Source organism: Plectropomus leopardus, chromosome 5 (genome assembly GCF_026936395.1).
Source record: "Plectropomus leopardus strain MGB_pleo_1.0 chromosome 5, ASM2693639v1, whole genome shotgun sequence".
Taxonomy (NCBI): Eukaryota; Metazoa; Chordata; class Actinopteri; order Perciformes; family Serranidae; genus Plectropomus; species Plectropomus leopardus.
In genome coordinates, this window is record NC_142180.1 from 27,499,912 (window position 1) to 27,509,590 (window position 9,679).

Below are 9,679 nucleotides of genomic sequence, written 5' to 3' on the forward strand. Positions count from 1 at the left end.
AAGCAGAAAACGAGTGTTATCGCAGCGCTCACCCTCCCACCGGCTCTGTGCTGCAGGTGAGGGCTAAGCTGCTGCCATGTGGCTCTCTGATGACTGGCATCAGGAGAGGATGAGGAGTGTAATTTTGTGCTGCCCACAGAGTTGTACCTTTTTCTGTCCACCTGCACACACGCAGCGTCTCTGCTCACCGCTGAGTGAGAGCTGTGTTTATGGGAGTAGGTGGCAGACTGCAGTGAAGAGCCCCGCGAACCTCTTGAAAAGGACTGAACCAGTGCTTGTCCTTGTCCAGCAATCAGCACCCACTCTCTCTCTCTGTGGATGGAGCAGAGAAGATCACGGGTGGAGATGAGCTAATGCTGGCCTTTTCTTTCCTCTGTACAAGCTGCTGCTTTTTTTGTTTATCTGGTTTAGATGCAAATTGTACACTTGAGGATGAAAGTGAGAGAGGAAGCACTCAGCAAACTAACATTGTGTTGAGCTGTTATAATCTAGGAAGTTAGAGGGAGAACTGATTTTACACATAAATGTGAGTTTGTTTGTCATGAGGAGGATTCAGTCTGTGAAAACATCAGCCAGTCACCAGAAGTAAATATCGGCATCGTATGTTTCTCCAAACATCAGATGCATTACATTTGTGTTTCATACATATAGGTAGAAGAAATTAGAAGGCAAAAGGGTGATTTATTAATCTTGAGATTACAGTTGTCCTTGAGCCTGCTACAGCTTTGGAGCTGATAACATATCAGCATTACTAAAATAACGTATATGAGCTGACTTTGTTGCTGGGGGTTGGAGGGGATGGTGCATGTATGTCACATGCCAAGCTGCAGATCAGTGTCAAAGACCAACAAAGACAAAACCTGTTTTTTTTAGGTAGTTATTGTTGCATCTTTCAGCTTTTTTTCAGCCATAAATCTTGGTTGTTTTTTGTGAGCTGTATATACACCAATATTGTGCCACAAAAAGTCATTTTTCAGCGATACACGCTGCGTTTTCAGTCACTTTCTATCCACCAAAAGTGGGTACTTTAAGGCAAAACATGATCTCTTAAGAGTTTTTTGTGTCATAACCACATGTTAACCACAGCATTACATACATACATAACAACGGACATGTTAGTGTTTACGCCTTGCATTGTTACAAGCACGAGGCTGCCGTCCATGAGTAAATGCACGCTCCTTCTGCACTGCGATAGCGCTGGTGGGTGTAGTTTTGAAGATCTAAAATATGCCATACTTATATATATAATATTTTTGTGCAGTGATTTGTGAAACAGCTTTTTTATAAATACTTGTGCCTGAATGGCATGTCTTACACCTCTCTGCGTGTATGCAGGAGGTGTGCCTGAATTGTCATGTCAATTAGAACGGCTGCAAAATTGTATAACATGGCAAAGTGTCATAAAAAAAATTTAAAAAGTTAACTTCCCGGATGATCTCGACAAGCATTCAACATTTAGACCTTCAGTAAACTGAATCGTGCTGTATGGCGTCTGAGTTAATTTATCCACTCTGTTTATTTGTGGGCTTACAGTTCAAAAGAGACCAGATCCAGTATTTATCGGAGGTCATTCAGTTGTTGACACCAACATCCAACCGCCTTCAATTCAGTTAATTCCTGAAAACGCTCGAAGTTGTTTTGACAGTGAACTTTGCGTCTGTTTATTTCTTTGGCTCTCAGATGTTTTTCACCTCCTGGCGCTCAGGTGAAAAGGCAGCCGCCACCTTACTGAAGCAGCACATTGGTATGAATTAAATGCTTGATGTGTGTGTGTGTGTGTGTGTGTGTGTTTGTGGGAAGGGCAGCAGTGAGAGCTGGATACAGAACAGGAACTGATGGTCTCTGGGGGCTCTCATGGCTGTCTGAACGTTTGAAGGGTAGACTGCTCAGTGGAGGCAGATATAGAGAGCATCGACCTCTATCTCTGGGTGTTTGTAGCCAGCTGGAGACTGCTTTTAAACCCAGAAAGCTCTGTCTTTGCCTTTCAATAAGCAAGGTGAAAACACAGCATCTGGAGGTGGGGGGGAGGGTTTATATTTCATGCACCGTCCCAGGTGAGCTGCAGAACAAAAGGCTGCCTGGCTCATGCGGAGGATGTTGTGGAGGTCTTGTTGTTCTGTAATGGACGGCTGCATGCGGAGTGATTTGTTGAGGTGATCAGTTTAGATGCAGGGTGGTTATGTTGCAGGCAGCGGGGGCTTTCATAATATGTCACAGCTTTTATCACATTTTTATCTGATTTCATGTGAGCTGCTCTGATGCAGCACAGGTTGTTATAAAACCTCTCACACACCACTCACCCAGCGGCTGGACACACCGCGGAGCCACAACTAGGGCTTGACATCGGCTTATTGTCACCTTGAATGAATGGCAGCAGGTGCCGGCTGCTCCCCTAGGCCCCCGGTCTGACCTGCGGGCTATTATCTGCCGCATTACAATGTGGCTGTGTAATGTCAGCCAACAGAAACGCTCAAACTCACCCCCCCCTGCCTCTCGCTTTTTCTCCACAACCCTCTCAACACAGTCAGCGTGTTTCTCTTTACCTCCAGCCTAACGACCAGCTGTCCCCGTAGATTTCAACAGCATCCATCATCTTCAGAGAAGTAGAGCAAGAAAAGAGGCATGAAAAATGAAGCAGACAGATGGGGCCTTCAGTTGGTCGGACACTTTGATGCTGAGGACAGTAGCGAGGAAAGTTTCAAAAACCTGCGTGGAAGTCAGATCTCGTGTAATCGATGTTGATTCAACTGTTGGCGGATGAGTAACCGCTACCTCGGGGCACTGTCTCTTAAAATCAAATCAAGTTGTCAGAACAAGACAGAAAAGAGTACATTTTTTTAGAGATAATTTGACACGGCTTTTCATTTCCTTAATGTTGGTTTCATCCCTTCAAATAGTTTTTATATGATGATCTGATGCCCTGAACGATCACAGGCCAGTTTATCCTCAAAAGTCCCCCTGTGAGCTACCCGGCAGCATCACCTCGGCTTCTCATCTGGATGAGTGTATTTTACGTCTCACCGCGCTCCTTGATCAATCCAGCAGGATTTAAAGGCTTTGCGAAGCTATCTGTGATTGTGATCGTCCTTGTCTGCGCGAAGGTCGCCAACACCTCTGACTCACAGCAAACTGTGCGGGGCTCTCAAAGTGTGTGAAGTCAGCAAATCCATTCACACATTTATGATGCTATTCTGAGACGCCGGCCCCGAGACCGGCGGGAAAAGTTCAGGAAGTCAGGCAGCTTGTTAGTTTTTTTCGCAATCAGGAGCATCTGATTTCTTTCCCCTTTGACTCTTTCTTGTTCAGTTTGTTTGCACCAGCTGGAGGAAGTCTGCCACTTTGTGTTCACAAGTCAGTGTGAATGTGACTGACTCAGAGGGGTCAAATGTCAATCATGAATGTCTCGACAGAAAAAAACTGTAGGGTATAACTTCAGGTTTTTGTCATGTGTTTTTTTTTTTTTTTTTTAAAGCATTCTTTAAAGCATTTTATTTAGAGGGGTCAATTTGCACAATTTTGGAGCAAATATACACAAATATAGAAATTATTGATACACATACAAATGCAGCATGAAAAGAATTAGTGCATTTACAACACCGCTCTTCAACAGGATTGTTAAAATAAAAACTAAAACAATAAGACAATAGAAAATAAAAGGGAAAGAAAACATATATATACAAAAAAGAAACAAAACAAAACATAACCCACCCAACCTAGACACCCAATTTAAAGAATCCCACATTCAGTTCGTAGCAAAAATGATCAAATGGTACTACACTGTTGTTTTTTTTTCCCCCAAATATTGAATAAAATGTTGTCAGATGGCATCAAACAATTTCACCTGCTCATTGCTAATATATCTTTTCCTCTCCAGCTGCAAGTCCTCATTGAGTCAACGTGTAGTTTTCTGATGTCTTAGAAATATTAAAAAATAATAGTTTGTGGCTTAGGCTCAATTTTCGATTCAATAATTTCTGAAATTATATGGGAAATGTTGCTCCAGAGAGGAGACAGAGGTGGAGCATTTACTTATGTTAGATTTGGGAATATGCCACCTATTTACTATTTTAAATTTCCTCAGGTAATGTCTGACTTTGATAGATCATTTGTTTGTCTGTTTTAAACTGTAATTCTGCTGTTCCTCTGCAAACTGGGTATATATTGTGTTTTTTTTATTACATTGTTTTTATAGTCCACTAATTCAATATTTTTTCAAGCTGAAATATTTAAATTTTTGCACATTGTTGCCCTCTGGTGGTGATGTGGAGGTTTTGTTTCAAAGCATGTTGTTTCTTTGAACGAGCTCTGCACTCCACAGTGGTGCAATATAATTAAGTACTTAAGTATGAATTAGAGGTACTTGTACTTTACTTTGGCTTTTTTTCATGCTACTTCATTTTTCTTCTCTACTACATTTCAGAGGGAAGTATTTACTTTTTACTTCACTACAGTTATTTGACACTTTTAGTTATTTTACAAATTAAGATCCTTGAACACAAAACATACAAAAGCTTATGAAATATAAAAACAAAACGAACAAAAAAAAAAACCAACTACCCAACCGTTTATTCAAGTACAGGTGAAATGTTTAGCTGATTGACAGAAAATTATTTTGTATTTTACTAATTTTTTTAACATGTTTTCATTCCTACATTTAATGGTTCCAGCTTTATATTGTGAGAAATTGCTGTAATTAATTTTACCAGCTGAAATGACATTTCAACGGCTAGTATTGCATCATTACAGCCCCCTCTCACTCCAAACTCATCGAATAGCTCTGCGTCTTTCTATACTTGCGGCGTATGAGTATGACACCCAAAGCCACCTTCTGTGTCCAGTGTGGCCGGACAGCATCATGTGGTCGAGGTGATGCCAGTTGTAGCAGAAACCACCAAAGAAGTGGTTTTGGGTTTTTTTTGCCAGATGTTTATACTTCAATCTGTCTGCCTATGGAAAGATTTTGTCACTGCATCAGAGATGCCATTTCAAAACTTTACAGGTGTGTAGTTGAGAACAAAATGAGGCCAAGATCAGCGATGAGTGTGGTCTGATCAAGGAGGCTGAGAGTAGGAAAGGACCTCCGCTTTACAACCCTGCTCTACATTCGCTTTAAGCTGCGAATTGCTGTATTGTAGCTGGAGTGATCTCATCACAAGATTGTCTCTTGTAGTAACTTTAATTTATCTCTAATAATTTGAAGTTTATTTTATTGGTTTGATAAAAAAACATTGTTAAGTGTTTGGTTAAGAGAACCTCTGATCATTTCTAACTCGCTGAGCAATAATGGTGTAATCATGTCAAATATAAGAGCGTAGTAGTAACAGGGTCATTTTTCTGCCTTACCTACTTTTATTTTTAGTACTTTAAGTACATTTTCCTCATAATGCCTACATACTTTTACTTAAGTAGCATTATCAATGCAGGACTTTTGCTTGTAACAGAGTATTTTCACATTGCATTATTATTATTTTTATTAACATCAAGGATCTAAATACTCATACTTCCCCACCACAAGAACTCCAGTAAAGTTCAATCTGATTATCAGGTGAACTTTGCTGGATTTGTGCTAATTTAAATGTTTGCAAATGCAGACATGGTGCGAAACATGCACTTCCATAAATGAGGCTTTTTTTTGGACAGGCTGTATTAGACCGATGCAATGTGACAAACTAAACAATATTTCATAATAGCAGATATACTCCATCATACAGACTAGCATTTGGTACCAGACATAATCCTGCAATTTAAAAAATAAAAGTGGGGTAAAAACATTAAATTGAAATGGAAATTTACACTAAAGATCTTACTTGAAGCTTATAAGTCGCCAGCACACAAGTTTTACTCCGTAAGTAGCTTTTTCTCTTAAAGCACACTGATCAACAGGGATGACTCATTTAATCTGTTGGTGTCTTAATCATGAATACTGAGCAGAATCACTGTAAGCTGCTTTGGATGAAAACGTCTGACAGATGCTGCAAATGTAAAAAACTTAATATCTGAATTTATATTGAACACTTCTAGACAGCAGATGCTTTTTTTCATGAAGTTTTGTGAAGTTTATTATTCTGTAGTTTTTAGATATGCAAGATTCATAAGCCTTTCTTAGTCACTCTTTAGGGTACATTTAGTTTTTGTGTTTTTTTTTACTTAAAAATATTTGTGATTTAAAATAGATTAAAAATGTTTTATAGACAGAGTTCTCTTTGTGGTAAGAATATACAAAAAAATAGTATAGAAGTATTAACTAAATATGTTTATCAAAACTATTGATAAATATATTGATACAATAATGTCAGATATTTTGACATAGATGGTCTCAACACGCCTTAAACTGCACTGTCAAGGACTTTAAAGTATAAAAATGCAAAACACGTCACAGGTAAGAGTAAGAAAAACTCTTAAAGTCAAAGCTTGAAAAGAATAAAATCTGCTACTTGAAAAAATAAAGTGTGAAGTGACAGCACCTCAAAACTGTAAAATGACAAAACTGACAGTCGGTGCAGCTCTTGAATAAAGACACTTTGGCACTTTCCACTTGGAGTTTATCTTCAGCTGCAGCAGAGGTCGTGCTGCATATGTGCTCTCGGCTTCTAAATATCCACGCGTCAGCAAGTTTTAATCCCAAACAATCACTTCACCAGCTCGTTTTGCTTAGTAACACACTGTAGTTTCATGAAGAGAGAAGAGATTTCAGCTTTTTGTCTTTTCATCAGTTCACACTCAGATGTTCCTTATTTGAAGCAAAAACATAGGCTACAAATTTCAGTTTAATTTGATGTTTCGGTGCAGTGAAGAGTGGACCGTCTTTGGCCACTCGGGTCACAGTTATGCAGTGTCTGCAGTGACTAGTGTCCCTCTCAGTCAAGCATATCAATGTCTTTATGTTCCTCAAGTGACGATGGGAAGGCAGCTGCTTCCTGTGACCCCGCACACAGGGCCCACACCTGTTCACATACTGCGCAAACTGATGATTTCCCTTCCTGCTTGATTAATGGGACTGCAGTGATTTTCCCATCGCAGACCATTCAAGCCCAGTCGCCAGAAGATAATGCTGGCATTGCATGTGTTCACAAACCACAAATATGTTACATCAGTATGGTTCATGCATATCAAATCAAAGTATTTAAAGTGACATAATATATGCATAGATGTTGTCACTGGGAGGTGGAGAGGATGGTAGATGGTGTGTCACCTACACGCTACCAAGGTGCAGACGACTGTTACAGAGCAACCAACCATCGGTTGGTTTTTGGTGAGTCACTGCTGTGTTTCCAGTGACTTTTTAGTCACCAAAAGCGGTTGTTTTTTAGTGACCCATCACTGTATTTTTAGCAGGGATGGTGTGAGAGTTAGAGCAGTTGTTTTTACAGTTGCTATGTTTTCTGTCAGGAGTGCCGCAAAAGTGGCAAAAGCTGCCTTTCCAGCAGAGATTGTGCCATCTAAACTTTGCATTTTTAGCCAAAATATGATCTTTTCCAAATCATAACAAGGTGTTTTTTTGCCTAAACATAACCACATGTTAACCACAGCACTGTTGAAACTTAAAAAGGTGTTCTGTTTTAATGTATCTGATGCTTAATGACATACAAATGTAACATATCTGTGGATTGCGGGATTGTACGCGCCAACATTTATCCTGGCAATTGGTTTGATCATTCACCAACATAAAACAAATGGCGAGATTAGTGTATCTGTCATTCAAATGTACTGCTTTGCTTTTCAGAACGTGTGAATGCATCGAATTACTGAAAACATTATGCAGTACTTGTTATTCTTTGTTCATTTGTAATATACAGCATGTGTGTAGAGGTTTATGTGTATTGTATGAGTTTACTAAGATAATAAGTAACCTACAGATTACAGAAAATCATTCTGCTGTGATAGTTTGCAGGAACAGATGTCTGGTGTGACAGATTTACTGTCTCTAAATACCTGTCTTTACCAGCACTGCAGATTATGTTGTGATGATATACGAGTCTGAGTGAACTGGGAATGGAAAGCGTTGAAGAAACAGATGACTCAATAAATCCTGACTTAAATTTTCTATCCACATTGCATCTGTTGTTCGCAGGAAGGCAGTGGTGGTGAAAGTATTCAGGTGATCTCCTGAAGTAAAAGTACATAGACCGTTTGAAATAATGGAGGTAGCTATCGTGACGTCACCTCCTGGTTTGTGGACTCCTGTTTTAAAGCCTCAAGTTTGGCATTTGGCATCATATTTGAATAAAAGGCTGGAGCTGTGGAGGAGCGAGGGGGGATCTGACTCTTCTTTATGCTGCCTTTGCATTTTTACAGAACCCAACGATGGCGGCATCATGCCGCTCCAGTGTGTGATATTAAATAACATGGAAGCAAAACAGTCGTGACGGGCGTAATGTTTAACACAGCACTGTCTGCCTCTAGTGTAACATAAAACATATGCATGAGCAGCAAATTTGAAATTACAACAATAACCTAATATGGAACAACAATCATTTACTGTCCTTGTTATACTGAGGCTGATCTCGTCCTCTGCTCGGAGGGTGATGAGCTCCCGAATCTCATTGTTTTCCAAATTTGTGCCCATACAGTTGTCATGGAAAAAAAAGAGCTATAGAGACCAAAACCATTTTTTCTACAGTGGTAAACATGTTTATTTATGCGGTAAAGTTGGGCATTTAAACATGTTTCGGAACGAGCCTCAAGTGGCTGCTGGAGAAACGTTTTAATTTTAAAAAATCTTTTTTTAGCACTTCTCGCATTTGCTTCGTTTTTCAGCCTCAGAGGTTGCCACATACAACGTATAAATACAAAAGTGTAAAAATAGTCCTGCTATCCAAATATTATTCAAGTAAAAGTAAATAACACAAATGTGACAGTGTTATTTTGTAACATATTAATTTGTAACTACTGAAGCATTAAAGTAGAAGTACAAGTAACATTTAAATGATGCAGCTGATCAAGATACAGCACTGATGGAAACAGGAAATACTGTATATATTGCTGAAAACCTAGAAAGCCGACCACTCAAAATGCATGCAGTGAGAGACAACAGAGTGGAAAATAATATTAAAAAATAATAATAATAATAATGATTTTGGGCACTGACAAAAGCAGAGAAGCTTTTGGGTGATAAAACAAATGCTGCTGTAAATGATTAATTTTATATTGAATTAAACCATTTTTATTACATTTTTCTGTAAACACTCTTAACATAATGAACATAGTAAATTACAGGATCCTGGGACACTGGAAGAACGTATTTCATTCAGAGAGAGAGGTGCGAAAAACAATGTTGATCCCTGTTGTCTCTGATGTTTAAATCAGTTTGACAGTGAAATTGTAGTGTGTGGGACCAGCTGGTTCTTTGATGTGATTATTTTGGATTGTGATATTCCAGTCTCATTTTTAAAGGCCACACTTCTTACATATTTTACATCACACCAGAGGCTTTTTAGGCCATTGAGATTCTCCCAAATCCCCCGCTTTTCTGTTCCCACTGATTACTGTCTGTGGCAGCAGAGAGACTAATACGCTCCAATTACCAGCTGTCCAATTAACCCATATCTTTTTTTCTGTTCCTTGTTGTTATGGAGAAACCGTTTCTGTTACATGTGTGGAATTTGTGTTGCTGGTTTCAGAATGTAGGACAGAAATAAAAGGATGGGGGGCTGTGATGGTCCAACATCCACTGCAGGGG